The sequence below is a fragment of the Mauremys mutica genome, chromosome 3 (assembly GCF_020497125.1).
Source record: "Mauremys mutica isolate MM-2020 ecotype Southern chromosome 3, ASM2049712v1, whole genome shotgun sequence".
Taxonomy (NCBI): Eukaryota; Metazoa; Chordata; order Testudines; family Geoemydidae; genus Mauremys; species Mauremys mutica.
This window is the reverse complement of record NC_059074.1, coordinates 35,128,188-35,136,288: the sequence shown is the minus strand read 5'-3', so window position 1 is coordinate 35,136,288 and position 8,101 is coordinate 35,128,188. Positions and strand designations below refer to the sequence as shown.

The 8,101-nt window shown below is 42.6% G+C and overlaps 1 long non-coding RNA gene across 2 annotated transcripts in view; it reads right to left on the bottom strand.

Moving 5' to 3' along the window:
* Window positions 1-234: 234 nt before the first annotated feature.
* The window catches only part of LOC123367562, a 28,131-nt gene continuing 20,264 nt past the window's right edge, over window positions 235-8,101 (bottom strand). The window contains exons 2-3 of one of the 2 annotated variants that reach the window (XR_006578528.1): window positions 5,709-5,763; window positions 235-360 (exon numbers count right to left, since the gene is read on the bottom strand). This is a non-coding gene — a long non-coding RNA (uncharacterized LOC123367562). Of the gene's footprint in view, window positions 361-2,492; window positions 2,551-5,708; window positions 5,764-8,101 lie in introns of those variants that run through there. The other variant, XR_006578529.1, reaches the window with a different exon arrangement.

The window sequence follows — 8,101 nt, the reverse complement described above, 5'->3', positions numbered from 1 at the left end:
TTGCATACAACAAAGTATCTAATACATTTACTAAGCCTTTATTTTATGTTTAATTTACTAGTGCTGCAGGCACAACATATTTTTGCCAAATCGGTGTTACGCAGAGAAAAACACTTATCCCATATCAGTCTAGGCTCATGGTTATACTTGTACATTCAAAACCAAAGATACATCAAAGCTACTGGATCATTGCAAAGGGACAAATAGAAAGTCATATTTCCCCACTCTCTGTTTCGAGAAATAATCTTTATTTGGCAAATGAATGAATCAATGTACATGTTCATTGTCTGATTGAATTTCAGAATGATGCTGCCATCAGTTTTCATAATTTCTGCGAAAATGGCCTTTTCTTCATGTAGCCTGATACAAAAGGAGACAGATTGATTATTATACCCATATGCCTTCATTCCCTCCCTCTTACACATACACACACTCTCTCTCTCTCAAATACAAACACTGCTTTGGTTTGTGACTCCTCTGGACGTGACTGCACAGTTAAAGAGGTTTTACAAATCTGTTTTCCTAAGACAATCTGATGTGTTTGGCTTCTCAGTGCACCGCAACAGTGGCATTTTCAAGAGATTATTATTGGGGCCCAACCAGCCTAAATTGGGAAATGTTCTTTCTGTAAGAAAGCATGCTCGGTGGTAATCATATTCTCATCTGATCAGGAAGGGGTCATCACAATAGCAAGGCCCAACAGTTAAAGAGCTTATTTTCTAAATCCCTTCATCCTTTCTAGAATGGAGAAGCATTGACAGCAAGTCACTTAATTCTGTCCAGCCGCAGCTGTGTGGGTTTTGCATAATTAATTATTTATAGCAAGGCAGACACAGTAATTAACTTCCAGCTGAATATGATATTCTGATCAGAAATGCTTTGCATTTCAGCTGTCCCTCAAGCAAGTAACTGTCAAAGCTGTGCTGTTTGACAGAGTGGGGCCTGTTCCGAAACAAAACAAAAAAAAACCCTCACCCAGACATCTGTTTTGAAACAAAAAGAACCGAGTCTCAAAGCAGTACTTATACACATCCCCTAGTTTCCATAGGTGAAGAACAATGGATTACTTCTTCGCAAATTCTGGTTAATTGAATCTGGTTTCAAGACTCCATACAGAGAGTGTGGGCCTGTCTCTCCTCTTATATACACTAGTGCAAACTGGGAGTTACTCCACAGAGATCAATGGACTTGCACTGATGAAAAGTAGGTGTGAGTGGGGAATCAACCATTGTGAATTTAAAATGAGGTTTATTGTTCCCATCGTACTGTTTTTTATTTTCTTTGTTTTGATTAACTGAAATGTGATATAATAATTAATACTGAGCTCTGTACATACTCAGAGCATTATTTGACCTCATTTATTTATAATTATTGTTGTTACCTGAAAAAATCAGGTTACTGGCCGACAAAGACAAGAAAGGGTTTTTTATAATGCAGCCAAATTACATGTCGACACATTTTTCCTACTATTCTTTAACCACACAAAAGCCAAGAAATGCCTAGCATGTGGCTGAATGTGGAGACTTAAAGTTGCTACCTTGTTTGTATGCATTACAACTAGAGCTGGATGGATATTGCCTTTTATTTTTATAATTTCTATTGCAGAGCCCCATAATCATGGCCCTGTTGTATTCTGTGTTATATGATCACAAAGGAAGATGGGATCACCACCATGAAGAGCTTATGATATATCTGAGATAGACCTGCAGAAACACTTACCCACATTGTACCAATAAATCCTTGCATTCCCATACCCAAATGGCAAACCATGGCTAGAAAAGCTTGGATACACAAGGGCTCAAAAATCACGCTAGCTTTAGTCCATCTTTGTTAACTATTAGAGACCAGACTCAGACCTATGGGGAGGGAGGGGGACGACTATCCCGACTTTAGGGCTCTTACACTTTCCTTTGAAGCATTTGGTGCTGGCCACTCTCAGCGACAGGAGAGTGGACTAGACTGATGTTGGATGTGATCCAGCATGGCAATCTCTACATTCCTAAGGCCTGGCCCAAAGTCCATTGAAGTCAATGGAAAGATTCCCATTGACTTTAGTGAGCTATGGATCAAGTCAAAAGGTCTTGTCTATATTAGAAACATTGATCTAGTTATAGTGGTGCAATCTTTAAACTGATTTAGTTACGCTGATGCAACATATCCAATATAGACAAGGTTTTGAAAGCCGGCCATTAGCTATTTCAGTGCTACCATTCTCCGTCTTCAGTCTTTTTTAGCTAACCTTGGTGACACTTCTTAAACTCAGAAGTCCCCCGATGAGAGGTAGTAGAGGGGAAGGTAGTTTGTGGCCAAGTTTCAGCTCTGTCTTGTTTAAAGTAGTCAGTTTTCTATACTGTGATCATTAAACAATTATGTGATTCAGTCATCTAGAGAAACTATAATTTCAATTTTATCATCAAGAACAGGGCAGAGTTTGCCTCTTTATGTAATTTATACTCACAGTGCTTCATACACAAGTAATTTATTATAATTAACTCCTCTGTTTTCCTCTGAATCAGGTATATCCCTTCCTCGTGTGGCATCAGCAGTGACCTAAGGGAATGTGGAGTATAGAGATAGAGTGTAAAGTCTTATGTCTATAGATGTGTGCAAATATGCAGGTATTACAGGCATTTCACTTAAACATTCATAGTTCTCTATTACTGCCTGTGATTCAAATATACATAGAAGGAACTTGTGAGATATAATGTATTAATTAAAACCTGCAGAAAAGGACCTACTGGTTACTGTGCATGAGAAGCTGGATATGAGTCGACAGTGTGCCCTTGGTGCCAAGAAGGCTAACGGCATTTTGGGCTGTATAAGTAGGGGCATTGCCAGCAAATTGAGGGACGTGATCATTCCCCTCTATTCGACATTGTTGAGGACTCATCTGGAGTACTGTGTCCAGTTTTGGGCCTCACACTACAAGAAGGATGTGGAAAAATTGGAAAGAGTCCAGCGGAGAGCAACAAAAATGATTAGCAAAGAATCCTGTGGCACCTTATACACTAACAGACGTTTTGCAGCATGAGCTTTCACCCACGAAAGCTTCTACAGAACCAGACTAACACGGCTACCCCTCTGAAAAATGATTAGGGGGCTGGAGCACATGACTTATGAGGAGAGGGTGAGGGAACTGGGATTGTTTAGTCTGCAGAAGAGAAGAGTGAGGGGGGATTTGATAGCTGCTTTCAACTATCTGAAAGAGGGTTCCAAAGAGGATGGAGCTCGGTTGTTCACAGTGGTGGCAGATGACAGAACAAGGAGTAATAGTCTCAAGTTGCAGTGGGCGAGGTTTAGGTTGGATATTAGGAAAAACTTTTTCACCAGGAGGGTGGTGAAGCACTGGAATGGGTTACCTAGGGAGGTGGTGGAATCTCCTTCCTTAGAGGTTTTTAAGGTCAGGCTTGACAAAGACCTGGCTGGGATGAGTTAGTTGGGGATTGGTCCTGCTTTGAGCAGGGGGTTGGACTCACTAGAAGTCCTCCTGAGGTCCCTTCCAACCCTGATATTCTATGATTCTATGATTCACAGTGTCTGTGGAAATGCATTAGCTTAGTTTAGCCTGTGACACCCCCATTAACTTTTTATATGAAGTACGACAACATAATGTGACACCGTCAAAGCTCAGTCCTGCAGTCCTTCTCCACATGACTCTTACTGACTTCAATGGGGAGTTCCAGTTGCAGAATAATCAATGATATAAGAAAGGCAAGCTGAGAGATGGTTACATTTTTCACTAAGTGCTTTTCCTGACTAATAGAAGGTGCAACAGACAGGGCTAATGTTATGAACAATCACAGCAAGTACAAATTTGGAACTTTGCATCCCATGCAACCTCTACAACTCACTGACAAATCCTATATCCTTCTCTGGCCATGGGCACACAGCGAGAGGCAATAAGTACCCACCTGAGCCAGTTGCGCTTGAAAACAGCCTGGCAGTGGGACAGGAGCAGAAGGTGATTTATAGCCTGATTTGCTCCTTTCTGGAGGTTTAGAGCCTGCCCTGGCAGCATGTATTAAATTACAAATTCAACCCTCGTCCTAACAGCTATTTATTGCCTGTCCACAGTAGTCTGTTCTCCTTTCAATGTGTGTATTCTCCTTCGTGATTGTGTAAGGCACAGAAGACACAATATAATATGAAGGAACCCCAGTGGGACAGTAGGGTCCAAATAACCATGCAAGTCCTAACTTCATATACACATTGCTGCTCTGGCGGGGTTCTGGTGGCTTCTGGAACACAGAAGACAATGAGGGCCACTAGAATAAACAGATACTACATAATTCCTGCCCACTACTGCCCTGTCAATGAAGGAATAAAGCCAAAAGCATGGACACTGAGCTCCAACAGCTAGTCCATCATTTTACCCACTAGAAAACATCAGGCAGGCCTATTGGACTGAACCTCTCTGCTAGGTGGATTGTTCACACATGTGCAGTGTTTAACAGCAAACCATTGTTATAAATCATTTAGCTCACTATTTTCATATATAAATACATTTTAAAGTATTTTATGTAATTCTGTTATTCCGGAATAGAGTATTGATTTCAGCTTATAGCAACGGTGCTTGTAATGAAGTACGTTGAGACTGGGATGTCTACATAGCGACCTAATGTCTTCACAGAGCTTCTTGGGACACCTCCCCCCGCCACATAGCAGCATGTGTTTCCATGCTGTTCCTTCCAACTGCTGGCTCTGAGTGCCTCCTCCATGGGTTTCACTGAGCAGTGGGGTAGCCAGTGTCAGATAATGATGACTGAATTGTTGTAGATTTCACAATCCATACCAGAAAACAGATTTAATTTCCTGTTTCTTTTTTTTTACCTCAGAATAGTGGTTTAATATCCTGGTTGAGAAGCTTGTGGTATTTCCAGAGAAAGGTCAGGGCGATTTCTAGCACATGAGTTCACTTGTTTGATTAAATAATATTTAGAGAGCCTCTGCTATCATCCATCAGTCCAACTTCTCTCTGCTGCTGGCCTCATTTTCCAGCCATGCTAAGTCAGCACCTCCAGAAGCAATTTGTCCTCTGAATCACTCTGGAGACAATTGTACAGCATGCAGGCAGAGCGGACGATTCAGTGCAGTGCATGAGACTAACTAGCAGGTCAGATTCTCCTTTCACTTATAGGAGTGCCGTTAATTACAATGGAGTCACTCTGGATTTACACCAGTGCAGGTAAGTGGAAGATTATGCACAGTGTCCAACATGAAAATAGAATAAAATGGTCAGGTGTTTAAACAGTATGCATACAATGTAAAGAACTGAAAGGGAAATAGGTGAGGGAAATAATTCTGTGAAACACAAGCAGTAGTCAGTCAGCAACGGGCCTGGACCTGCCTTATCTTTATAAACTAGCTGTGCTGTATTTGGCAAGTAATATTGAGAGGATTGTATTTAGGGTTCTTCTTAGTAAAACACTTTTTCGCACCATCTAATGTGCATCCCTTAGCAGCAAACCCTTAGAGAAAGGAACGGCACCACTTCCACTGTGTTCAGGGTCTTCCTAAACTATACGAGTAGGAAGATATTTTTCCCAGAGTATAAAGATGAAAGAGGGGGAAACTTACAGTGAAAACTCAGCAGGGTTGTTGCATAGCCTGTTCAATGTGTGGAAATTAAATATTGTGCAGCCTTCATTAAGTTTCATGGGAAAAGTGGGCCCCAAATCTACAGATAACATCAGTGCAAAGCCTCCTACCTCTTGTCAGCACTAGCAGCACATCTGGCTCAAAGTCCAATGGGGAATGAAGAAGCTGGGAGAGAGTAAAAAGTGAATCTGTCAGCATTGACTTACATGACAATTTTCCATGTACAACACAGGGCATGCTGTGATCACAACCCACTCTAGAGTCGCTGCTCCCTGATTCCATCCCTGCTGCCAGGCTATGCCCTCCTCCCCACAAAAAAATGCATACGTTGTTGGCAGAGCAGGGCTGATGGCCTTCACACAGGGCTGCTGTACCTACAAAGTGAGAAGAGAGCACTATGTCCCCAATACTCCTCTATTTTCTTATGTAAGGGAGCATACAGGTCGCAGCAGATATAAACCTGATCACCACAGAGATTTTCCATCTTCATCAACACTTCACCCTCCGAAAATGATACTCCCTGTCTTGGCCTCTGCAGCTTCTTCCCTCTCAACAAGCAGATCAGATGTAATATCTTCCTTCCCCAGGCTTCAACCTCTAGACAAAGCAATTATCGGTGGAGCTGGTAGCACTGCCTGTTATGATTGCCTAACACTTCCCATTATAAGATATGTTTTCAGTTGCTTATAACTTTCCCAGATTTTAATCATTTAGGCTGAAATTTTCTATGCTGGGTATCTGCCTCAGGCTGAAAGGTTTCAGCTAAAGTGGTTTAGCCATTCCTCAGATGAGGCTAGGGAAAAATACACAGTTTTGCCTATCATCATTTTTTTTACAAGCTGGTATTTGAGAAGTTCTGGGGCTCCTATACTTTGGAGCAGGGACTTGATATCTGACAAGTGCTTTTTGCCATCCTTGCAAAATTCCACCCAGATTTGGCAAAGTGATAAGCCTTTGCAAAATCTTGGTTTGCACATGCTCAGGGACTTGCTAGAGCGTCACAGCTAAATTCCATGAAGATTCCATCTGCACTGGGCATGCTCCCGTGCACATGCCTCAGTGGAACTTTCCCAGCACTTGCAGCTCTGGGTTGCTGTGGGCTGTGCCAGGTCAGGGCACTGGAGTCAAGAGCAGGGAACCTGTCTCTCCTGTGCTTCAGTGAGCCCCCTGCTAAGACAAGGCAGTTTGGAGGAGAAAGCTGCTTGATTTGAAGGTAGAAGAGGGACAAGAGCTGAACCAGGGGGTTGAATAGAGTGGAACAAGTAACGTGGGGTTGGAAGTGTGACAGGAGGTCGGTGGTGAGAGACACTGTGATTGGGAGCCAGGGTTGGGGGAGATTGAGACTGGGAGTTGAGTGAGGAAAGACTTTGTGTGGCTAGGCAAAGAGACTGGGGTGAGGAGTCAGAGAGGGAAACTGGGAGAGAGAGGACTAGGAGCCCCTGCGGGAGGAAGACTGACATCAGATTAGGAGACAGGGAAGTACGCAAGTACTGGCCTGGCTCAAGACCCAACGTCTTATATGCAGAAGCGCTGAGCACTCTCAGCTGCAGCTGAAGTCAATGGGAGCTGTGCTCTGAACATATGAGGTACTTTATAATGCTAAGCACTCTGAAAAATTAGGTCCTACTCATCTCACATTGGGCACCCAAAAAGAATGGATACTTTTGACTCTAATCTCTATGCCTCAGTTCCCCATCTGTAAAATGGGGATATTCTACCCCTCACCTTGCAGGACTGTTGTGGAAATAAATTAAGTTGTCTTCTTCTTCATAGGGCTGATGTAGATGTAGACCAGGGATTGGCAACCTCTGGCACGTGGCTCACCAGGGTAAGCCCCCTGGCGGGCCGGGCCAGTTTGTTTACCTGCCGTGTCTGCTAGTTCGGTCGATCATGGCTCCCACTGGCCGCAGTTTGCCGCTCCAGGCCAATGGGGGCGGTGGGAAGCGGCAGCCAGCACATCCCTCAGCCCGCGCGGCTTCCCGCAGCCTCAAGTCTTACCTTAACATGGATAAACTGTCTCTTTGGTAAGAGACAAAGCATGTATATACTTTTAATTATGGATAAATCCTGCTGCTGCCCAAAAATAATCTTGATAAGAAATCAAGTAATAATCCTAGAAAATTGCTATATTGCACAAATATTATTTTAAAAAATAAAGACAGATGGTTATGTACAAGTGACAAACTAGTATTTTCATTGACTACAAACCTACTTGATTTTGAGAAAATACCTTTTAATTAAATTACTTGCCAAAAAAAAGATGTCAAAATTCTGGCGCTCTGCCACACTGTAGCATCTTGCTGGTTGGATATGCAGATAAGGACAAGGGAAAAGCTGATATGGAAATAGTAGACAATCAAAATGGTCACACTTCTGTGATTTCAAGCTATGGGGCCAGGTGCAAAATTAAAGCCAACTCAATCTCAAACTACAACATCTCAACAGATTGAGAAATTCACTAACCTTCAAACCAACAAAATAAGTATTCTTGCTGGAAAAATGC